The sequence below is a fragment of the Bos indicus genome, chromosome 6 (assembly GCF_029378745.1).
Source record: "Bos indicus isolate NIAB-ARS_2022 breed Sahiwal x Tharparkar chromosome 6, NIAB-ARS_B.indTharparkar_mat_pri_1.0, whole genome shotgun sequence".
NCBI lineage: Eukaryota > Metazoa > Chordata > Mammalia > Artiodactyla > Bovidae > Bos > Bos indicus.
The window spans coordinates 10694176-10720342 of record NC_091765.1 but is presented as its reverse complement, the minus strand read 5'-3'; the positions used below and the strand labels follow the sequence as shown (position 1 = coordinate 10720342).

At 36.7% G+C, this 26167-nt stretch overlaps 1 long non-coding RNA gene across 1 annotated transcript in view; it reads right to left on the bottom strand.

The window, feature by feature from the left end:
• LOC139183581 (uncharacterized) overlaps positions 1–26167 on the bottom strand; it is a 276662-nt gene that overhangs the window by 184888 nt on the left and 65607 nt on the right. Inside the window, exon 2 of the long non-coding RNA XR_011567058.1 lies at positions 11229–11296. This is a non-coding gene — a long non-coding RNA (uncharacterized lncRNA). The remainder of the gene's footprint in view (positions 1–11228; positions 11297–26167) is intronic.

Sequence of the window (26167 nt, the reverse complement as noted above, 5' to 3'; positions counted from 1 at the left end):
CTTTTCCATAGTGGCTGTACCAATTTTAAATTTCCACCAAGAGTGTAGCTTAAAATTTGTTAATTTTATATTACTTTTTTTGATAAAAAAGAAAAAAATTCCTTACAACTCAATAAGATCAGCTTAACCTAATAACCAAAGCAGGCAATGTGCCACAGGTCAATTTCTTTCAGATTTCAAGTTGTAAAATTTGTAAAATTAAAAAAAAAGATAAATTAACACCAACAATGAGTCTAAAGATAACATACAATCACTAAATTTTTAAATCCCATTTTGCTTGGATAGTACACTATTTTAAATATCCATAAATGTCATTTTCCGTATTAACACATCAAAGCAATTAGGCCTAAATTAAAAAAGATTAGAAGTGATCCCTTTAAAATCATGAATAACATAAAGACACCTATTAATATCTCTTCTATTCAGCATGATATTGGAAGCCCTAATAAGTTCAATAAAACTAGAAAAAATAATTAATACATACTATTAGAAAGGAGTGCAGAAGGAAATAGCAACCCACTTCAGTATTCTTGTCTAGAGAATTCCATGGACAGAGGAACCTGATGGGCTACAGTCCAGGGAGTCACCAAGAGTCAGACACGACTGAGTGACTAACACGTTAGAAAGGAGTGAATAAAATTCTTATTACTTTAATACACTATTATTATCTAATGATTAACCCCAAATAATATATACTTTTAAAATACAGGAGAGTTTAGCAAATCAGTTGGAAATTCAAATAATATATAAAAGTCAGTTGAATTGTTTTACATTTAAAGTAAACAAATAATGAATCTACTTATAGACTGCATACTATTTACTGTAATATTTGAATACTATATCATTTCCTAGTAATTAATACAATTTAAATGTGAAAATGTGCATTAGAAAAATTACCAGATTTTTGAGACGTAAAAATAAATGTAAATAAATGTGCACACACACATGTGTATGGTAACATTTTGTATTATTTTGTGGTTGTATTGTTTAGTCACTAACTCGTGTCCAACTCTTTGGAACCACGTGGACTGTAGCCCACCAGGCTCCTCTGTCTATGGAATTTCCCAGGAAATACCGGAGAGTTTCTCTTTCCTTTTCTGGGTGATCTTCCTGACCCAGGGATCGAACTCGCCTCTTCTGTTTAGCAGGTACATTCTTTACCACTGAGCTACCTGGGAAGCCCATTCTGTATTATTATATTGAGTAATGTTCTCTTTCTTGTGACATGGAAAGAGAATTAAGAGTATGTACAAGGAAGTGACTATAATGATTTATCATGATGTTTAAATTGACCAGAGAGGTGTAAAAAGATTCAAGGAAGTGAAGAACAATGCTAAAGAAGCAGGAACAATAGGTTAGAGGACCTAGGTGAGAGAGCAATTCTTGGAGTGAGTTGAAACTATAGTGGGTCCCAAGTTGGTATATATGAATATAAGACTATAGTAAGTTTTGAGGTGTTCTCTGCACCCTGGGAACAACCTGATTATCTGAGGAAAGGAGTTCAAAGAAATGAGTGGCAAGAACGCCAGAAGAATTATTTATGTGTACAGTGAAGCTGTCAATAGTTGACAGAGAAGAGAATAAAAATGTGGAGAAGGAAATGGCAACCCACTCCAGTAGTTTTGCCTGGAGAATCCCATGGAAAAAAGGAGCCTGGCAGGCTACAGTACATAAGGTTGCAAAGAGCTGGACACGACTGAGTGACTAACACACACACACACACACACACACACACACAATGAAAATGAATATATTGAACACATTGAAAAATGACTGAGCACACTGAAAAAGAAAGGGACTATCCTGATGGGGATCTAAAAGATATGAAAAGGTATCTTAAAGAGAATTTATCAGAATTTGTTGCATGCAGCTGAAGGTGCTCAGTGCAACTAAATACAATGTGGAATCTTGAATAAGGTATGAAAACAAATGATGGACACTAGCATATTTTTTTGAAATCTGAACAAAATCTGTACTTTAGTTAATCATACTGTGTTGTGCTGTGCTTAGTCGCTCAGTCATGTCCGACTCTTTGAGACCCCATGGGCTGTAGCCCAACAGATTCCTCTGTTTATGAGAATTCTCAAGGCAAGAATACTGGAGTGCGTTGCCAAGCCCTCCTTTGGGGTACCTTCCCAACCCAGGGATCAAACCCAGGCCTCTAGCATTGCAGGCAGGTTCTTTACCAGCTGAGCCACTAGGGAAGCCCATGAATACTGGTGTGGGTAGCCTATCCCTTCTTCAGGGGATCTTCCCCACCCACAAATTGAACCAGGGTCTCCTGCATTGCAGGTGGATTCTTTACCAGCTGAGCTACCAGGAAGCTCTAATAATACTGTATCACACATTCATTTCCTGTTTTTTCTGTTTGTTTGTTTGGTTGGTTGTTTTACAACATAGTATTTATTGATACTCTCAGAATTGACTTAGCAGTTTCAAGCCTCATTAATTTAAATCTTCTAGACTTTAGGCCAGAGAAGGCAATGGCACCCCACTCCAGTACTCTTGCCTGGAAAATCCCATGGACCGAGGGCCTGGTGGGCTGTAGTCCATGGGGTCGCTAAGAGTCAGACACAACTGAGCGACTTCACTTTCACTTTTCACTTTAATGCACTGGAGAAGGAAATGGCAACCCACTCCAGTATTCTTGCCTGGACAATCCAGGGATGGCGTAGCCTCGTGGGCTGACTATGGGGTTGCAGAGAGTCAGACATGACTGAAGCGACTTAGCAGCAGCAGCAGCAGCAGCAGACTTTTAGCAGTAATACTAGATGCCAGAATAAATACAACTATATCAAAATTTTGAGTGAATATAAATTATATATCTAGCATTCTATTGTGACTTAGTCAAATGAGTGGACCTCAAATGTCACAAATTTTTAGTTAAGCAAAAATTTGTAACTTTTCTAAAATAAATACACTATATATACTATTTACTACAGGATAAACTTTTACTTTGATCTATTTGTTTCACTGTTTCTATTTTACATTCAGTGTTCCCATTTCATTTATGTTTTCCAATTTCTCCATTTTAATTGTTGTTGTTGTTCTTTCTCAATCCTTTATCAAATGTCGTAGTAAAGGTCTTTTACACATATAAACTTATAACCTTTTGCATAGCAAAAGAAACCACTGGCAAAATGAAAAGACAAACAACTGAATGGGAGAAGATGAGAAGATATTTGCAAATGATATGATGGATAAGGGATTAATATTCAACATACATAAACAGCTCATAAAACTCAACATCCAAAAAGAAAAATAAAACATAATCAAAATATGAGCAGAAGAACTGAATATACAATTTTCCAAACAGGAAATGGAGATGGCCAACAGGCATATGAAAAGATGATTAATACTGTTAATCATCAGGGAAATGCAAATTGAAATCACAGTGAGCTATCACCTCATAGTGTCCACAGGACTGGAAAAGGTCAATTTTCATTCCAATCCCAAAGAAAGGCAATGCCAGAGAATGCTCAAACTACCGCACAATTGCACTCATCTCACACACTAGTAAAGCGATTCTCAAAATTCTCCAAGCCAGGCTTTGGCAATATGTGAACCGTGAACTTCCAGATGTTCAAGCTAGTTTTAGAAAAGGCAGAGGAACCAGAGATCAAATTGCCAACATCTGCTGGATCATCGAAAAAATACATCCAGAAAAACATGTATTTCTGCTTTTTTGACTATGCCAAAAAGCCTTTGACTGTGTGGATCACAATAAACTGTGGAAAATTCTGAAAGAGATGGGAATACCAGACCACCTGACCTGCTTCTTGAGAAACCTGTATGCAGGTCAGGAAGCAACAGTTAAAACTGGACACAGAACAACAGACTGGTTCCAAATAGGAAAAGGAGTTCGTCAAGGCTCCTTGCTTATTTAACTTATAAGCAAGGTCACCCTGCTTATTTAACTTATATGCAGACTACATCATGAGAAACTCTGGGCTGGAGGAAGCACAGGCTGGAATCAAGATTCCTGGAAGAAATATCAATAACCTCAGTTATGCAGATGACACCACGCTTATGGCAGAAAGTGAAGAAGAACGAAAGAGCCTCTTGATGAAAGTGAAAAAGGAGAGTGAAGAAGTTGGCTTAAAGCTCAACATTCAGAAAACGAAGATCATGGCATCCAGTCCCATCACTTCATGGCAAATAGATGGGGAAACATTGGAAACAGTGGCTGACTTTATTTGAGGGGGCTCCAAAATCACTGCAAATGGTGATTGTAGCCATGAAATGAAAAGACGCTTACTCCTTGGAAGGAAAGTTATGACCAACCTAGACAGCATATTAAAAAGCAGAGATATTACTTTGTCAACAAAGGTTGGTCTAGTCAAGGCTATGGTTTTTCCAGTAGTCATGTATGGATGTGAGAGTTGGTCTGTGAAGAAGGCTGAGTGCTGAAGAACTGATACTTTTGAACTGTGGTGTGTAGACTTTTGAGAGACACTTGGACTGCAAGGAGATCCAATCAGTCCATTCTAAAGGAGATCAGTCCTAGGTGTTCATTGGAAGGATTGATGTTGAAGCTGAAACTCCAATACTTTGGCCATCTGATGCTAAGAGCTGACTCATTTGAAAAGACCCTGATGCTGGGAAAGATTGAGGGCAGGAGGAGAAGAGGATGACAGAGGATGAGATGGTTGAATGGCATCACTGACTCAATGGACATGGATTTGGGTGAACTCCAGGAGTTGGTGATGGACAGGGAGATCTGGCCTGCTGCGGTTCATGCCATCGCAAAGAGTGACTGAGCAACTGAAGTGAAGTGAACTGAACTGAACTGGTTCTTAAAAGTGAAAGCGTTAATTGCTCAGTTGTGTTTAACTCTTTGTGACCCTGGGGACTGTAGTCTACCAAGCTCCTCTGTCCATGGAATTCTCCAGGAAGGAATACTGGAGTGGGTTGCCATTCTCTTCTCCAGGGTCTTCCAGACCTAGGGATCAAACCCAGGTCTGTGGCACTGCAGGCAGATCCTCTACCATCTGAGCCACTACTGTTCTGGGTGATGATTAACTCTCTTTTATGTCATTATAAGAAAATCACATCATGTCAATTCTATGTTGATAGGTTTTAAATGGATATAAAATATATTTTGGTAAGTTTTTCTTTAAGAATTATAAATTCCACTTGTCCTCTGTATTCCAATTTTTTATATAAGGTAATCAAGCCTTCCTTTATTTCATTGTTACTTTATATTTAATATGGTGTTTGTGTTCAACTATTTGGCAAATTTTCTCCATTTTTAAAATTAGTTTATGTTGCACCTATTTTTCTTACTATTTTTGGGTTAAGATAAAAATCCTTGCTTTGGGTTAATAAACTTCTTATACATATGAAAGTTTTTGTTTTTCATAAAATTTGGGAATTTTCTACTCTTTAAAAAAAAATCCCTTATTTTTTTTCCTATTGCCTCTGAAATTCCAATGACACATATGCTAAATGCTTGATACTGTTTCACATCTTAGTGATGTGCCTTTCTTAATGTTTTTAAGTCTTCATGCATATTCAATATCTATAAACTATCTTCTATTTCAATTATCCACTTTTCTGCTACCTCCAATCTACTGTTATTTCTATCCATTAGATTTTTTTTACAGGTACTGTACATTTTTTCTATAATTTACATATCTTTAAAAACAATTTCTATTTTTGTACTATAGTTCAGTTCAGTCGTTCAGATGTGTCTGACTCTTTGTGACCCCATGAATCGCAGCATGCCAGGCCGCCCTGTCCATCACCAACTCCCGGAGATCACTCAGACTCATGTCCTTCGAGTCAGTGATGCCACCCAGCCATCTCATCCTCTGTTGTCCCCTTCTCCTCCTGCCCCCAATCCCTCCTAGCATCACAGTCCTTTCCAATGAGTCAACTCTTCGCATGAGATGGCCAAAGTACTGGAGTTTCAGCTTTAGCATTATTCCTTCCAAAGATATCCCAGGGCTGATCTCCTTCAGAATGGACTGTTTGGATCTCCTTGCAGTCCAAGGGAGTCTCAAGAGTCTTCTCCAACGCCACAGTTCAAAAGCAGCAATTCTTTGGTGCTCAGCTTTCTTCACAGTCCAACTATCACATCAATACATGACCACTGACCTATTAATTTCTATATCCATATTTTCTTTAATTTCTTAACTGCAAATTGCAATTCTTTTGCCCACTTTTATTGACTGCTTTTTTCCTTACCTATAGTGTAAAATTTCTTCTCATGCCTAATATTTTTGCTTCTTGTTCATTTTTAGACTAGACACTGCAAATTGTGTTAGTGTCTTCTGCATATGAATGATGTTGGTCTATGTAATATTTATCTATACTGGACTTAAACTCCAAATGCTGTCTTCCCTGTAGTGGAATGCAGCTGAACTCTTTGCTTAGGTTCTTCAATCTTTCAGTTATTCCTTTTCTTTTTGAAGCCTGATATCACTCCCACCTATGTGGAACTTTCCCCTTTTATGATCCTCTCCTTACTAGAATCCATCCCGTTTTTTTAGCAACAGCTCTACAAGCTCTTGATTTTGTAACCAGCAATGCCATGGCTTTTTGCTGGATTTCTGCTTGCTCTCTAGTGTACAAACTTCAGTGTGCATTTATGTATAAAGCCATATAAATGTAAATATTCTATTATATAGTAACCTTCTTTTAATGACATATTCATTCCTAGGGTTTGTTTTGTTTTCATTTTGGTTGCTTGTCAGTTCCTCTGGATACTTGGATTTTTAAAAATGTACATTGTTCACAGTTAATAATAATTATTCAGAATATCTGGAAACAGAACCCAATGTCATTCTTTTTCAGCATAGAAAATAAAACATTATAGTGCCTCTGTGTCTTCTAAAATCTAAGAAAAGAAATCCTCATCAGTTTCAGGCTAAATCGTGTTATGCAAACAAATACATAATTAGAATATCACTAAACTAATGTGATTATAATTAATGTAGCACACCTGCAAAGTGATTACCTAAATCAGTCTAAATTAAATGTCCTAGATACTTACATTTACCATTAACATAAAATCAAAACTTTTATATTTCATTTTGTTTGCAGAAAACGAATGACTCATTTGTGTTTGGAAGTCCCAGAATAGTGATTATTGTTGCATTAAACACTGACAGTACCTCCAAATGTGCAATTAGTGCTATTTCATTTCATATATAATTTGAAGTCCTCATAGGCTATTAAGAAAAATTGTTAACATTTATGGAAAAATAAGAGGAATGGTTTACTTTATGTTTAACATCTCCCCTTCTAGAAGGGGTAAGAATGACAGAAAAAAAAAATGGTAATGCACACAGAGCTTTGACTGTCTCAGAGTAATACACAACATATCCATGATTTATATCTATTATTTCCTGACATAAAAAAACAAGAATATCCCTCACTTACTAGTGACCTATTTTTACCACTCCTTCCAAAAGACTAAGCAACAAAAAGACCCTAAAAATATTAAGAAGAACTGTAACATTTTTACATATCTCATATACAGTAATGTACCTCAAATGTGCTCTAAAAGCAAATAAAAAATAATCCTTTCCTATTTGTATTTTTGAGGATTTACAGGATTGTCACATCATATACCAAAATTTTCTATCACAATATATTTTATATAGAGTTTTACTTGAGGAGGAATTTTTTCTATGTAGGATCCAGAAGATTCAGTGCTTTAAAAATCTTTTAAAATGGAAATTTTACTGTGAGGATTTAAATTGTCTTTGTTTCCTTCCTGACTCTCAGTAGTAAGAATACCCAAAGTCCTTTCATATTCCTTCTGAATATATCTGTCAACTCCAGCCTTCCTTTTGCTTTATGTACCCTATGACTTCATCCTCGATTACTTTTTTCTTATCAATATTGTCTTCTCTCCTTAAAAAGAAATAAAAATAAAAATTATAATATTCCCAGCCCAGCAGTCACTGCTTTAGTTCTTAGTAGAAATATCTGATTCAGATCTTACATTTAGTATAAAATCTAGATAGGACCTTGTTACTCAATAAAAGACTCAGTAAGCAAACTTTATGTAACAATATAACATTCTGCTATGAGTTCTACATGTATTATTTTCCTTTTCTTGATTAAAGAGTACACATAATTTTTCAGAAAATTTAAACACACAGAGAAAAAAATTATTGAAATTATGAAGTCATCATACCAGCAACAGAGTAGTGAGGTTTTTGAGTCCTTTTGTTTTTTAACAGTTAGAGAAGCATGAGGGAAATTAACTTTCCTCAGTTAACTTCAATAAAATCTTCAGCTCAAAATTTTCTGTTGAGTAATCGACACTCAGACGCATATATCTAAAAACATCTTTGGCAGTACCATATTTTTTCTGTTTTAGAAATCTTGTTAAGAGAGATATACATATATGACTGATATGTGGTGTCAGTAAACTTAGCATTTGAATTTAATACTGAATTTTAGCATACTTTTTTTTTAAGTTTTTTTTTTAATTTTATTTTATTTTTAAACTTTACAAATTGTATTAGTTTTGCCAAATATCAAAATGAATCCACCACAGGTATACCTGTGTTCCCCATCCTGAACCCTCCTCCCTCCTCCCTCCCCATACCATCCCTCTGGGTCGTCCCAGTGCACCACCCCCAAGCATCCAGTATCGTGCATCGAACCTGGACTGGCGACTCGTTTCATACATGATATTATATGTGTTTCAATGCCATTCTCCCAAATCTCCCCACCCTCTCCCTCTCCCACAGAGTCCATAAGACTGTTCTATACATCAGTGTCTCTTTTGCTGTCTCGTACACAGGGTTATTGTTTCCATCTTTCTAAATTCCATATATATGTGTTAGTATACTGTATTGGTGTTTTTCTTTCTGGCTTACTTCACTCTGTATAATAGGTTCCAGTTTCATCCACCTCATTAGAACTGATTCAAATGTATTCTTTTTAATGGCTGAGTAATACTCCATTGTGTATATGTACCACCGCTTTCTTATCCATTCATCTGCTGATGGGCATCTAGGTTGCTTCCATGTCCTGGCTATTATAAACAATGCTGCGATGAACATTGGGGTACATGTGTCTCTTTCCCTTCTGGTTTCCTCAGTGTGTATGCCCAGCAGTGGGATTGCTGGATCATAATGCAGTTCTATTTCCAGTTTTTTAAGGAATCTCCACACTATTCTCCATAGTGGCTGTACTAGTTTGCATTCCCACCAACAGTGTAAGAGAGTTCCCTTTTCTCCACATCCTCTCCAGCATTTATTGCTTGTAGACTTTTGGATCGCAGCCATTCTGACTGGCGTGAAATGGTACCTCATAGTGGTTTTGATTTGCATTTCTCTGATAATGAGTGATGTTGAGCATCTTTTCATGTGTTTGTTAGCCATCTGCATGTCTTCGTTGGAGAAATGTCTATTTAGTTCTTTGGCCCATTTTTTGATTGGGTCATTTATTTTTCTGGAGTTCAGCTGTAGGAGTTGCTTGTATATTTTTGAGATTACTTGTTTGTCAGTTGCTTCATTTGCTATTATTTTCTCCCATTCTGAAGGCTGCCTTTTCACCTTGCTAATAGTTTCCTTTGTTGTGCAGAAGCTTTTAAGTTTAATTAGGTCCCATTTGTTTATTTTTGCTTTTATTTCCAATATTCTGGGAGGTGGGTCATAGAGGATCCTGCTGTGATGTATGTCGGAGAGTGTTTTGCCTATGTTCTCCTCTAGGAGTTTTATAGTTAAGAGGGGTTTCCGACTGTATGTTAATGATTTATGTTACCAAACAACCCACAGTATTGGTATCACTGACTTTCATTTTATTCTTTGATTTCACTCTGTTGTTTAACCTAACTTAATCTATTCTCTTTCTCATCCAATTCCATTCTATATTTGAAACAGGAAGAAAAAAGATAATATGGCGTTTCACTTTTGAGAGACATTTATCACTAGGAAATTCTCACCTTTTATGTCAAGGTATGGCCCAACATGAACCATGGATTTTATAGTTTTCAAGCCTTAAGGTTTTAAAAGATTTATGCAAATTTTCTGAGTCATGAATTTTATATTTTCCATGACTCTGGATTCTGTGTCCTCAAATGTTATATTTATACCACCCTTCAGCAGTTAAAACAAAAGCTGAGTTACTGTAACAATGAAACGAAAGTTGCTCAGTGGTGTCTGAATCTTTGTGACCCCCATGGACTATAGTCTAATTCTCAGGCCAGAATACTGGAGTGCATAGCCATTCTCTACTCCAGGGGATCTTCCCAACACAGGGATCAAACCCAGCTCTCCCACATTGCAGGTGGATTCTTTACCAGCTGAGCTACTGGTAAAGTAGTTACCAGGGAAGCCCAAAGATGGCTACAAATTTACTTGCTTATTGATAGAAACTGTTAATCTCCATGAAGCTAACTATATGAATTATCCAGGTCTGCATGCATCTCTATTCTAAATAAACTCTTCTAGAGTCCAGATTTCTTCTATTGCAAGGCTGCATAATCCTCTAGGTCATTTTTGTTGTCAAGCTGGTCAAAGAATCACATTGTTTTATTTAGAAGTCTACTGGTTAGATGGGGAAAAAGAGGGGAGTAAATCAGTGATTTAGGATTCTGAGGTATCACAAGCACACATTACTTCTGGTCATATTCCAGTGGATAAGTATAACAGAAACTAGATGATAAAGTGTTCCCAGAAAGCTTTGTGACCCAAAAACTAAAATTCCAAAGAAGAGAAAAACAAAATATATGTGTGTGTGTAATGGTCTCCTAAGAGTCGGCCCCCTCTGATGACATTTCTACCTATGCACATAATATGTTTATTCCCTTCTAAAGTGAGAAAATAAAAATCTCATATATTTACTATATTCACTTCAAATTTCAGATACCTAGATAATGTAAAATCCTCCTTATCAGTTTAGATGTAACTCCTCATGACCATCCACTCAACCAAATTTTAGCACATTTTCAATGTATAGTAGCCCAAAACAGGTTATTTATACCAATAGTGCACAAATACTTTAGTAAAAACAATCAATTAAAAATGGGGAGACCGGAAAACAATTATTGATAGTAACTTTAAAATTTATCTTGGCACGATTTATGAAACTTCTTACCATAGCAGTGAGATAAAATCTTTCCTCAGACAATCTATTTACCCCTGGTTCTTCTGTCTGGAATAATTTCATTAGAACAAGTTTCATTAGAATAAGTACATTAGAACTCCTACAATAAAATGCTACCAAATGGGTGGTTTAAACAATTAACATTTATTACTCACAACTCAGGAGGCTGCAAAGTGTTGAGGATCTGCTTATCATTTATGGATGGCCATCTTCTCTCTGTGTCCTAAGGCAGTGGAAAAGATAGGACAGCACTCTGCGGTTGCTATTTATAATCCCTCTCATGAGGGGCCCACCCTCATGAACTGATGAACTCCCCAAGGCCCCACCTCCTAATACCATCACACTGGAGGTTAAAACTTAAACACATGAATTGGGGTAGACACAAACACTCAGTCTACATAACATCCTTTATATTTTATGAACTGTGCTTTTGACCTATGTGAGGATAAATAATATACAATCATCCATGTCTACTGTCTGCCATTACACCTTTTGCAGTAGACGTTGGAAAATACACCTTGCCTTGTGGTGTTTATGGCGGGCTATGAACACCAGGTTTAGAATCTCTTTAACATACAATTTCCAAAGCTTAGTAGGCTTCTGATTTATTGTTTTTAAATCAGCACTATCAGCTAGTTCAGTGCAGTTCAGTCACTCAGCCATGTCTGACTCTTTGTGATGCCATGGACTGCAGCGCTCCATGCTTCCTTGTCCATCACCAACTCTTGGAGCTTGCTCAAACTCATGTCTCTAGAGACAGTGATGCCTGTTGTGCCCTTCTCCTGCCTTCAAACTCACCAAGCATCAGGGTCTTTTCCAATGAGTCAGTTCTTCGCATCAGGTGGACAAAGTCTTGGAGCTTCAGCTTCAATATCAGTCCTTCTAATGAATATTCAGGACTGATTTCCTTTAGGATTGATTGGTTGAGCTCCCTGCAGACCAAGAGACTCTCAAGAGTCCTCTCCAACACCACAGTTTGAAAGCATCAATTCTTTGGCACTCTACTTTCTTTATAGTCCAAAACTCACATCCATACATGACTAATGGAAATACCATAGCTTTGACTAGACGGACCTTTGTTAGCAAAGAAATATCTCTGCTTTTTAATATGCTGTCTAGGTTATTCACAGCTTTTCTTCCAAAGAGCCAGCGTCTTTTAATTTCATGGCTGCAGTCACCATATGCAGTGATTTTGGCACCCAAGAAAATAAAGTCTGTCACTGTTTCCCTTGTTTCCCCATCTATTTGCCATGAAGTGATGAGACCGGAAGCCATGATCTTAGTTTTGTGAATGTTAAGTTTTAAACCAGCGTGTTCACTCTCCTCTTTCATTTTCATCAAGAGGCTTTTCAGTTCCTCTTTACTTTCTGCCATAAGGGTGGTGTCATCTGTGTATCTGACGTTATTGATATTTCTCCGGGCAATCTTGATTCCAGCTTGTGCTTCATTCAGCCCAGCATTTTGCATGATGTACTCTGCATATAGGTCAAATAAGTAGGTTGACAGTATAAAGCCATACTCCTTTTTTATGAACTGTGCTTTTGCCCTGTATGAGGATAAATAATATGTAACCATCCATGTCTACTGTTGGCCATTACACATTTTGCAGTAGGTGTTGGACAATATAGACACACTCCTTTCCCAATTTGGAACCAGTCTGTTATTCCATGTCCAGTTCTAAATGTTGCTTCTTAACCTGCATACAGATTTCTCAGGAGGCAAGGAAGATGGTCTGGTATTCCCATCACTTGAATAATGCTCCACAGTTTGCTGTATTCATAGTCAAAGGCTTTTGGCGTAACCAATAAAGCAGATGTTTTACTGGACTCCTTCTGCTTTTTCTATGATCCAGAGGATGTTGGCAATTTATCTCTGGTTCCTTTGCCTTTTCTAAACCCAGAAAGAACATCTAGAAGTTCATGGTTAATGTACTGTTGAAGTTCTTGGTTCATGTACAGTTGCAGCCTGGCTTGGAGAATTTTGAGCATTACTTTATCAGCATGTGCGATGAGTGCAATTGTGAGGTAGTTTGAAAATTCTTTGCCATTGCCCTTCTTAGGGATTGGAATTAAAACTGACTTTTTCCAGTCCCATAGCCACTGCTGAGTTTTCCAAACTTTCTGGCAAATTGCATTCAGCATTTTAACAGCATCATCTTTTATGATTTGAAATAGTTGAGCTGGAATTCCATCACCTCCACTAGTTTTGTTCCTAAGGCCCACTTGACTTCACACTCCAGGATGTCTGGCACTAGGTGAGTGATCACACCATCGTGGTTATCTTTTTTATGAAGATCTTTTTTGTATGGTTCTTCTGTATATTCTTGTCACTTCTTAATAGCTTCTGCTTCTGTTATGTCCATACCATTTCTGTCCTTTATTTAGCCCATCTTTGTATGAAATGTTCCTTGGCATCTTTAATTTTCTTAAGAGATTTCTAGTCTTTCACATTCTATTGTTTTCTTCACTTTCCTTGCATTGATCACTGACAAAGGCTTTCTCATCTCTCCTTGATATTCTTTGGCACTCTGCATTCAAATGGATATATCTTTCCTCTTCTCCTTTGCCTTTAGCTTCTCTTGTTTTCTCAGTTATTTGTAAGGCTTCCTGAGACAAGCATTTTGCCTTTTTCCATTTGATTTTCTTAGGGATGGTCTTGATTACTGCCTCTTGTACATTGTCATGAACCTCTGTCCATAATTCTTTAGGCACTGTCAATCAGATCTAATCCATTGAATCTATTTTTCACTTCCACTGTATAGTCACAAGGGATTTGATCTAGGTCATACCTGAATGGTCTAGTGGTTTACCCTACTTTCTTATATTTAGGTCTGAATTTGACAATAAGGAGTTCATGATCTGAGCCACAGTTAGTTCCCAGTCTTGTTTTTGATGACTCTATAGAGCTTCTCCATCTTTGCCTGCAAAGAATATAATCAATCTGATTTTGGTGTTAACCATCTGGTGATGTCCATGTGTGGAGTCTTCTCTTGTGTTGTTGGAAGAGGGTGTTTGCTATGACCAGTGCATTCTCTTGGCAAAACTCTGTTAGCCTTAGCACTGCTTCATTTTGTACTCCACGGCCAAATTTGGCAGTTACTCAAGGTATCTCTTGACTTCCTACTTTTGTATTCCAGTCTCCTGTGATGAAAAGGATACCTTTTTTTTTTTTTTTTTTGAGGTTAGTTCTAGAAGGTCTTGTAGATCTTCATAGAACCATTCAGCTTCTTCAGCATTACTGGTTGGGGCATAGACTTAGATTACTGTGATATTGAATGGTTTGCCTTGGAAAGGAACAGAGATCATTCTGTCGCTTTTGAGATTGCACCCAAGTACTGCATTTCTGACTCTTTTGTTGACAATGAGAGCTACTCCACTTCTTCTAAGGGATTCTTGCTCACATTAGTAGATAATGATCATCTGAATTAAATTCACCCATTCCAGTCTATTTTAGTTCACTGATTCCTATAATGTCAATGTTCACTCTTGTCATATCCTGTTTGACCACTTCTAATTTACCTTGATTCATGGACCTGACATTCTATGTTCCTATTCAATATTGCTCTTTATCCATCTGACTTTACTTCCATCACCAGTCATATCCACAACTGGGCACTGTCTTTGCTTTATACTCAAGCTTATATTATTTTAACTTCATAGGCTTCTATTCTGTTGGCTTTAGCTCAGCACTATGTGCAAGTAACATATAATGCTCAACCTTACTTTATTGTTTGGTTTGTACTCTGCACCAATGTCCTTCTCTCTCATTTAAGAGGAAGCTACCCTATGCCATTTAAAACCATAAACTGCCTATAGAAATACGCATCTTTGATACTTGCACTGGGGTAACCCTCCATCCCCCTTTATTGCATGGCTTAGTAGACTTAACAGGTCTAAAGGTATATCCTTTTGAATAGCCAAATATCCTGCTACTTTGGAAATAGGAACATTTGGTTTCCTCATATTGTGGTGCTCCAAATCTCTAAATTATTTTCCTTCTATTACTCCTTACTAACTAGCAACTTGTTACCTGAGTTCATGTCTTCTTTGACTACTTTGCTAAAGCACCAAGGAGCAAACACTTACTCCTAACTTTCTGGATACTTTTCCTCCAGCTATATCTCAATAGGCACTGGGTAATTTGCAGTAAAAATGTTATCTAATATTTTTGCCAAAGAATTGTAAGTCTAATCAAGTCTATAAGTCAAATTCTAGTTGCAATAAGTTTTTCCTTACTGTCAACTTAACTTGTCAGCCAATTCTAAATTATTTGTTTTTGTCACATCAAATGCCTTCTGAGATCAAGTATCTCTGCTAGAGTAAAATAATAGCTACTAAAAGAAAAAAAAAGAGCTCTGAGAATAAGCATTTGAATAAATAAAACTTTTGTTTTTCTCTCTTCCAACAGTTCTGTTCTCAGGGAATGACATCTCTTTCATTTTGAGTTTCTAACACCTTTTAGGGCAGGGATTCTCAACGTGCAGTTTGTATTAGTGGAATTCTGGGAATTTCTGAGATTTTCAGCTGACTTCAAATTCAAACTAATTTGCACATCAATACTAAGATACTATTTACCTTTTTATCCTGTCTTTATATTTGTACTTATGCATGTCACCATTCACCACCATGCAATTACAATAAATAAACTTTTAAATTCAGTGTTGTTTAACAATTGCCTTGATTAAATAGCAACATTATTAATTTTATTAAACATCATTCAGTTCAGTTCAGTTCAGTCGCTCAGTCGTGTCTGACTCTTTGCGACCTCATGATTCACAGCACGCCAGGCCTCCCTGTCCATCACCAACTCCCAGAGTTCACTGAGACTCACGTCCATCGAGTCAGTGATACCATCCAACCATCTCATCCTCTGTCATCCCCTTCTCCTCCTGCCCCCAATCCCTCCCAGCATCAGAGTCTTTTCCAATGAGTCAACTCTTCGCATGAGGTGGCCAAAGTACTGGAGTTTCAGCTTTAGCATCGTTCCTTCCAAAGAAATCCCAGGGCTGATCTCCTTTAGAATGGACTGGTTGGATCTCCTTGCAGTCCAAGGGACTCTCAAGAGTCTTCTCCAACACCACAGTTCAAGTTCAAAAGCATCAATTCTTCAGCACTCAGCCTTCTTCACAGTCCAACTCTCACACCCATACATGACCACAGGAAAAACCATAGCCTTGACTAGACGAACCTTTGTTGGCAAAGTAATGTCTCTGCTTTTAATATGCTATCTAGGTTGGTCATAACTTTCCTTCCAAGGAGTAAGCATCTTTTAATTTCATTGCTGCAGTCACCATCTGCAGTGATATTGGAGCACAAAAAAATAAAGTCTGACACTGCTTCCACTGTTTCCCCATCTGTTTCTCATGAAGTGATGGGACCAGATGTCATGATCTTCATTTTCTGAATGTTGAGCTTTAAGCCAACTTTTTCACTCTCCACTTTCACTTAAACATCACTAGGCACACATTTTTTAATATTCTGTGTAACAAAATTATAAATACACATAAAGAAATTCTTCAAATTCTGGAAAATATGATGATTTTCTCTAAGTAAAGCATCTGTGTTTTTTTCTGTTTGTATGAGTGTGTTTTGCATTTGTATTTTTTGTTGTTGCTATGGAAAACCGATTTTATTTGAAAAAAAGTTGATGGATGAACTTAGGTACAGACTTGTTATTTGATAGATTGTAATTTTTTAATTAACATTTCACAAGGATAAAATGACACTGTTGCTAATAATAGAATTTTGATATGAAATAAACGTTTTTTAGACGACTCATATCTGCAGCTATGAACTTGACATCTTCCCAACACTTAACTGATTTTTCTGATGAAACTGGTGAAATATTAACAAATGTGAATGTCGGTATTATCTAAGGAAATGTGTCAACATTGCAAGATCTTGTAAGTGATTAAGCCAAATGGGGAACACGTGTATACCTGTGGCGGATTCATTTTGATATTTGGTAAAACTAATACAATTATGTAAAGTTTAAAAATTAAATAAAATTAAAAAAATAATAAATAAAATAAAATTTAAAAAAATAAAAATAAAAATAAATAAATAAATAAAAAACAAAAAACAAACAAAAAAACTGCACAATGTATCAAAATCATTGATGTATTAAGTTTATTGTAACAGAGTGGAAAGATTTTTTGACACAGTTTCTATTGTCACATCATGAATAATTTTTATCAGACTAGAACTTGTAAAGCTTTGATGGAATATCAATAATTCACAATTATTGAAAAATGTTATTAAAGTATCTCTATTTGTCCAACTACATGTCTGTGTAAGACTAAATTTTCATAATATATTTTGACCAAAATAATATATTGTCATCTTACCATCAGTTAAATAAATAATTAGAAATGAAAATTCAAATGCCTTCTCTGCAACCAGATATTAATGAGACTTGAAGAAAAAAAAAAAAAAAAAAACAGAATGCTGTTTTTCTCAATAATTCTTTTGGAAAGATAATTTTCTTCATAAAATGTGCTATTCATTTGTCGTTCAGTTGCTAAGTCATGTCCAACTCTTTCTGACACCATAACAATGGATGAGAACCTAGAGTACATATTCCAACTGCTTGGCTAAGATGACTTATCTACTATTCTTATGGAGGATTTTAATGGACTTTATAGCTGGTACTCTTCTCTTTCACACAGCCTGCTATGATAGAAAAATAATACATTCCAATTAGATTTTTTACCACACTCAAATATATTTGTGGAAAAGTTGTCTCTCTCTTATTAGTAAATAGGAGAAGTGGAGAAAGGTATTCATGACAAAAAACAAAAGACCTAAATTAAATATTTATCATCTCCAAAAATTCCTTACAAGTTGACCACTAGCAGCCTCTTTCAGCCACTGCCCTCTTGAAGGTTAATGTTTCCATCAATGTGATGGTTAATGTATTTATCAACTTGGCTGAGCCATCATGCCCTAATAAAATACATGAGGAATATGAAAGAGTGAGAGATACAGAGGGAGAGAGAGAGATTTTAAGGAACTGGTTCATAACATGTAGTCTTATATATGCATTTATAAATATATAAATGTATTACCACAAAGGTACCTGCCTCCTGAGAAATCTGTATGCAGGTCAAGAAGCAACAGAACCGGATATGGAACGAAAGACTGGTTCCACATTGAGAAAGGAGCACGTCAAGGCACTATACTGTCACCCTGCTTATTTAACTTATATGTAGAGTACATCATGAGAAATGCTGAGCTGGATGAATCACAAGCTGGAATCAAGATTGCCAGGAGAAATATCAGTAACCTCAGATAAGCAGATGACACTACCCCTATGGCAGAAAGCAAAGAAAAACTAAAGAGCCTCTTAAAGACAGTGAAAGAGGAGAGTGAAAAAGTTGGCCTAAAACTCAACATTCAAAAAACTAAGATCATGGCATCTGGTGCCATCATTTCATGTCAAATAGATGGGGAAACAATAGAAACCATGACATACTTTATTTCCTTAGGCTCCAAAATCACTGATGGTGACTGCAACCATGAAATTAAAAGACACTTGCTCCTTGGAAGAAAAACTATGACCAACCTAGACAGCAGAGACATTACTTTGCCAACAAAAGTCTGTCTAGTCAAAGCTATGGTTTTTCCAGTAGTAATGTATGGATGTGAGAGTTGGACTATAAAGAAAGCTGAATGCAGAAGAATTAATGCTTTTGTACTGTGGTGTTGGAGAAGACTCTTGAGAGTTCTTTGGCCTGCAAGGAGATCCAACGAGTCCATCCTAAAGGATATCAGTCCTGGGTGTTCATTGGAAGGACTGATTTTGAAGCTGAAACTCCAAGACTTTGTCCAACTGAAGAACTGAAAATCACTGGAAAAGACCCTGATGCTGAGAAAGATTGAAGGCAGGAGGAGAAGGGGATGACAGAGGATGAGATGCCTGGATGGCATCACTGAGTTGGTGGACATGAGTTTGAGCAAGCTCTGAGAGTTGGTGATAGACAGGGAAGCGTGGAGTGCTGCAGTCCATGGGATTGCAAAGAGTCAGACATGACTGAGTGACTGAATGGACTGATTGCTGCTGCTGCTGCTAAGTCGCTTCAGTCGTGTCTGACTCTGTGCAACCCCATAGACGGCAGCCCACTAGGCTCTTCTGTCCCTGGGATTCTCCAGGCAAGAATACTGGAGTGGGTTGCCATTTCCTTCTCCAGTGCATGAAAGTGAAAAGTGAAAGTGAAGTCGCTCAATTGTGCCCAACTCTTAGTGACCCCATGGACTGCAGCCACCTGGGCTCCTCCGTCCATAGGATTTTCCATGCAAGAGTACTGGAGTGGGGTGCCATTGCCTTCTCTGGAATGGACTGATTACCACAAAGTAATAGATATTATATTACATTGCTTTTATTTTCCTAATGATATCTCTAGTAAAACACTAAATTCTACCAACTCTGTTAAAAACATAAATATGTTCAAGTGAAATTTTAACTATATTTCATGAAGGATTCATTATTCATACTCTCATTAATATATTTAAATATTTTAAATAATCTATTTAACACAGTTATATTAGAAATATGCACTATGTTGGAGTTAATGTTTCTGATATTCAGGGATAAAAATGTGCCTCCTCCCCAAATCTAATATAATAAAATCCACTTTTCCTTTGAACTTTAATTTTTATTTTGCTTAATTTGAACACAATACAAATTTTAATATATAGAATATAACTTTTAAATCTCATCTTACATATTCTGTGAAAAGTTCCATATGAAAAGAAAAGAAATATGTCTATTTGTAGCAGTATAGATTTTAAACACAATCTTTATTACAATTATTGATTAATAAGTCCAATTGCTGATACATATAAATATGCTCCAAGCAAAGAAATATGTCTGTCTCCATTCTTACTGTCATTTCTTATTTTAGTTTCAATATAAATTATACTACAAAATCTCATATTTGTGTTTTTTTTTAATTTTATTTAATTTTTAAACTTTACATCATATTTGTGTTTTGAGTGGCAGTTCATAAAGACATTTAAAATGCATCCAATCTTTTGTATGTTTCATACCTGGCAGATATGACAACTAGCTATTGCAACAGTAAAGATTGCTTTGAAAAATTCCATTCCAAAGCCCTTCATTTTATTTGGCATATTTGATAGCATATCTATTATTTTATTTTTAACTAGATTCCCCTTCTTTGTGTGATTGCTTTATTAGCTTTATCATTCTTATACGTAACAGGCTTACACTCTGAATGACGTTCTTTCTGTTCTCAAGCCTTAACATTTGTATTCTATCAAGAACTCTATATTTTTCTTGTTTCTATAAAATCATCACTGTGAATCCTTCTTATATACATTTCTGGTTTGTTCTGTAATTTCTTGTTCACATGATATATAATATCCTGCATACTTTTCACATTCCCCTAGTTACATTTAAGAAACTCATTCTCCATAAACTGGTTTGGCATATGGCTAACTGCAGAATTTCATCTTTATAATTATACTTTTTCATACTTTTCCTCCTGTTTTTCTTTTTTTTTCCACTTAAATTCCTAAATTAATCATCAATTATTTAACATCATAAAATATCTTAAATTTACATTTTTCATGTCAGTATAACCATTTATTTGTGTATTTCACTCATACCTAGCTTACTGAACTAAGCTGAAGTCTTATTGTTGCTGTTTAGTCACTAAGTCATGTCAGACTGTTTTGGGACCCCATGGACTATAGCCTGCTAGGATCCTCTGATAATGTGATTTCCCAGACAACATATTGGATGATTTGCCATTTCCTTCTCCAGGGATCTTCCTGACCCAGGGAGTGAACATGTGTCTCCTTTGTTAGCAGGTAGATTATTTTACCACTGAGCCACCTGGGAAGTCTGTAAGTTGCTGTCTACTACAGTCTACAATTTGGATCTCTGATTGAGAAATAGTGTCTTCTTTGGTCCAATTCTAACAGTCTTTATTTTTTGTTTAAACACATTCAAGGGCGCAGGAGTGGCGGTGAGGAGCTATCCCTCATCCAAGGTCAGGAGCAGTGGCTGCACTTTGCTGGTGCAACCATGAAGAGATATCCCACGTCCAAGGTAAGAGAAACCTAAGTAAGATGGTAGGCTCTGAGAGAGGGCACCAGAGGGCAGACAGAGTGAAAACACAATCACAGACAACTAGCCAATCTGATCACATGGACCACAACCTTGTCTAACTCAATGAAACTAAGCAGTGGGGCCATCCAAGATGGATGGGTCATGGTGGAGAGGTCTGACAGAATGTGGAGAAGGGAATGGCAAACCACTTCAATATTTTTGTATTGAGAACTCCATGAACAGTAGGAAAAGTCAAAAAGATAGGACACTGAAAGATGAACTCCCCAGGTCAGTAGGTGCCAATATGATACTGGAGATCAGTGGAGAAACAACTCCAGAGAGAATGAAGGGATGGAGCCAAAGCAAAACCAATACCCATTTGTGGATGTGACTAGTCATAGAAGCAAGGTCCAATGCTGTAAAAAGAAATATTGCATAAGAACACGGAGTGTTAGGTCCATGAATCAAAGCAAAATGGAAGTGGTCAAACAGGAGATGGCAAAAGTGTACGTCCACATTCTAGGAATAAGTGAATTATGGGTAAATTTAACTCAGATGACCATTATATATATATACTACTGTGGGCAGGGATCCCTTAGAAGAAATGGAGTAACCATCATAGTCAACAAAGGAGTCCAAAATGCACTACTTGGATGCAATCTCAAAAATGACAGATTGATCTCAGTTCATTTCCAAGGTAAACCATTAAATATCACAGTCATCCAAGGCTATGCCCCGACCAGTAATGCTGAAGAAGCTGAAGTTGAACGGTTCTGTGAAGATCATAAGACCATTTAGAACTAACACCCAACAAAGATGTCCTTTTCATTATAGGGGAGTGGAATGCAAAAGTAGGAAGTCAAGAAACAACTGGAGTAACAGGTAAATTTGGCTTTGGAGTCTGGAATGAAGCAGGACAAAGGCTAATAGAGTTTTCTAAAGAGAATGCAGTGGTCATAGGAAACACCTGCTTCCAACAACACAAGAGAAGACTCTACACATGGACATCACCAGACGGCCAACACTGCTATCAGATTGATTATATTATTTGCAGCCAAAGATGGAGTAGCTATATACAGTCAGCAAAAACAAGACCAGGAGCTTACTGTGGCTCAGATCATGAACTCCTTATTGCCAAATTCAGACTTAAAATGAAGAAATTGGGGGAAACCACTAGACCATACAGGTATGACCAAAGTCAAATCCCTAACAATTACACAGTAGAAGTGGGAAATAGATTTAAGGGACTAGATCTGATAGAGTGCCTGATGAACTTTGGGCAGAGGATCAAGGCATTGTAAAGGAAATAGGGATCAAGACCATCCTCAAGAAAAAGAAATGCAAAAAAAAGCAAAATGGCTGTCTGAGGTGGCCTTACAAATAGCTGTGAAAAGAAGAGAAGCCAAAAGCAAAGGAAAAAAGGAAAGATATGCCCATTTGAATGCAGAGTGCCAAAGAATAGCAAGAAGAGATAAGAAAGTCTTCCTCAGCAATCAATGCAAAGAAATAGAGGAAAACATTAGAATGGGAAAGACTAGAGATCGCTTCAAGAAAATTAGAGATACCAAGGGAACATTTCATGCAAAGATAGGCTCAATAAAGGACAAAAATGGTAAGGACCCAACAGAACCAGAAGATGTAAAGAAGAGGTGGCAAGAATACACAGAAGAACAGTACAAAAAAGATCTTCATGGCCCAGTTAGCCATGATGGTATGATCACTCACCTAGAGCCAGACATCCTGGAATGTGAAATCAAGCGGGCCTTAGGAAGCATCACTATGAATAAAGCTAGTGGAGTGGATGGAATTCCAGTTGAGCTATTTCAAATCCTAAAAGATCATGCTGGGAAATGCTGCACTCAACATGTCAGCAAATTTGGAAAACTCAGCAGTGGCCACAGGATGGGAAAAGGTCAATTTTCATTCCAATCCCAAAGAAAGGAAATGTCAAAGAATGCTCACACTACTGCACAATTGCACTCATCTCACACGCTAGTAAAGTAATGCTCAAAATTCTCCAAGCCAGGCTTCAAAATAATATGAACTGTGAATTTCCAGATGTTTAATCTGGTTTCAGAAAAGGCAGATGAACCAGAGATCAAGTTGCCAACATCTGCTGGATTATCTAAAAAGCAAGAGAGTTCCAGAAAAACATCTATTTCTGCTTTATTGACTATGCCATGGCCTTTGACTGTGTGGATCACAATAAACTGTGGAAAATTCTGAAAGAAATGGGAATACCAGACCACCGGACATACCTCTTGAGAAACCTGTATTCATGTCAGGAAGCAACAGTTAAAACTGAACATGGGACAACAGACTGGTTCCAAATAGTAAAAGGACATGCAGGCTGTATATTGTCACCCTGCTTATTTAACTTCTATGCAGAGTACATCATGAGAAACACTGGGCTAGAAGAAGCAAAAGCTGGAATCAAGACTGACAGGAGAAGTATCAATAATCTCAATATGCAGATGACACCACCCTTATAGCAGAAAGTGAAGAACTAAAGAGCTTCTTGTTGAAAGTAAAAAAGGAGGGTGAAAAAGTTCACTTAAAGCTCAATATTCAGAAAACTATGATCATGGCATCTGGTCCCATCACTTCATGGGAAATAGATGGGGAAACAGTGGCTGACTTCAATTTTTTGGGCTCCAAAATCACTGCAGTTGCTTACTGCAGCCATGAAATTAAGGACGCTTACTCCTTGGAAGGAAAGTTATGACCCAAGACAGCATATTAAAAAGCAAAGACATTACTTTGTCAACAAAGGTCCATCTAGTCAAGGCTATTGTTTTCCAGCAGCCATGTATGGATGTCAGAGTTGGACTATAAAGAAAGCTGAGTTCAGAAGAATTGATACTTTTGAATTGTAGTATTGGAAAATACTTTATAGAGTCCATTGGACTTTAGGGAGTTCCAACCAATCCATCCTAATGAATATCAGACCTGGGTGTACATTGGAAGGAGTGATGTTGAAACTGAAACCAATACTTTGGCCACCTGATGCGAAGTGTTGACTCATTGGAAAAGACCCTGATGCTGGGAAAGATTGAGGGCAGGAGAAGAAGAGAACATCGGAGGATGAGATGGTTGGATGTCATCACTGACTCAACGGACATGAGTTTGAGTACACTCCAGGAGTTGGTGATGGACAGGGAGGTCTGGCGTGCTGCAATTCATGGGGTCGCAAAGAGTCGGACATGACTGAGCGACTGAACTGAACTGATTCAGAGATAATGTTGAGCTCTGGTTATTTGACACTGGTTTACTTATTTTGCAGCATGGCAGAATAAATTGAGGCTGCAGTGGAAAAAATGTGCCAACATGTCATGATGTTGTCAAATTGGTAACACAACTTTATCAGTTATAGAATATCTGGATTAAGATATCTGGAGTTATTTTTATTAACTCTGGGAAATGTTTTAAAATTTTGTGGCTATATTTAAGAATGTATATAGAAACCAAACAATAACATCATTTTATTATTTAATCACCTTTAATATATTGTTATATGTTTTAAGTAAATTTTTTAAGTGAATAAACTACAGAAACAAGAAGCATACAGCTGGATAAATTTTCACAAGCTAAATACAGCACACACTCAAATCAAAAAGTCAGCATCATCAGAACTCCAGAAATCTCCTTGAAACTTTTCTGTGTCTTTCTCTCAGGATAACCACCATCCTGACTTCTAACAACATATATTAGATTTGCTATTTGAGGACTTTAGCTAAATGATAAGTAAGGAGTTCACGTGCTTTATAACTGGTTACTTTTTAAAAATTATGTTTGGAAGTAATATCCATATCACTTATGGAATAGTGGTTTGTTCATTCTCATTATTTTTGTCAATTCTGAATATTGTTGCTCTGAACCTTCTAATAACTGATTTTAGCTCGATATGTGTGCAAATTTCTGTTAAACATACAATTAGAAACAGAATTGCTGGATTATATTGATTTTTGTCTCTTAGTGTCCAGCCACAAGTATCTGAGATCTGAAGGTGTTCCACATTCCCAATAACACCTGGTATTATTATAAGTAATTCAGTAAGTGTGTAGTTCTATTTCATTATATTTTTCATTTATATCCTAATTAAATGCCTGTTCATGCATCATTTGGGTATTTAGAAAGCCTCTCTGTGTGAAGTAACTGTTAAGTTTGTAAGCCTCTTTGGTTACTGAACAGGGTAGTTTTATCTTATTAATGTTTAGGAGTTCTCTGTATACTGTGGATATAAGTCCTTGTCAGATACCAGAATTACAAAGATATTCCTCAATGTCACTTTTTCACTTTATCAATGAAATATTTTGATGCCCAGATGTAATCATTAATATAGTCAGCATTATAATTTTACACATTATGGTTAAGGTTTTTGTGCCCCAGTTGAGAAATCTTTGCTTACTATTTGTCATAAAGATATTCTCATATGTTTGATTTTGAAAGTATATTGCTTTATCTGTCACATTTATTTTTACAATCCAACTAAAATTGACATTTATGAATATTATGATTTAGGAATCCAATTTCCCCCCCAAAGGATCCAATTGACATTGTACTAATTATTGAAAGAACCATCATTTTTGCAGGACACAATGGTATTGATTATGTCACAAATAAGCTGACTGTACATGTGGGAGTCTGCGAATATTTTTTCTTCCATATTTCATTAATTTAATTTCTTATATTATTTCTGCCTTTATTATTTAATTGGGTTTGAATAAATTTTATATTATTCACGTCCAAGGTCAGAGAAACCCCAGTAATATGGTAGGTGCTGAGAGAGGGCATCAGAGGGCTGACAGACAGAAACCACAATCACAGAAAACTAACCAATCTAACCACATGGACCACAGACTTATCTAACTCAAAGAAACAATGAGCCATGCCGTGTAGGGTCACCAAAGACAGACAGGTCCTGGTGGAGAGTTCTGACAGAATGTGATTCATTGGAGAAGGGAATGACAAACCACTTCAGTATTCTTGCCTTGAGATTCCCATGAACAGTATGAAAAGG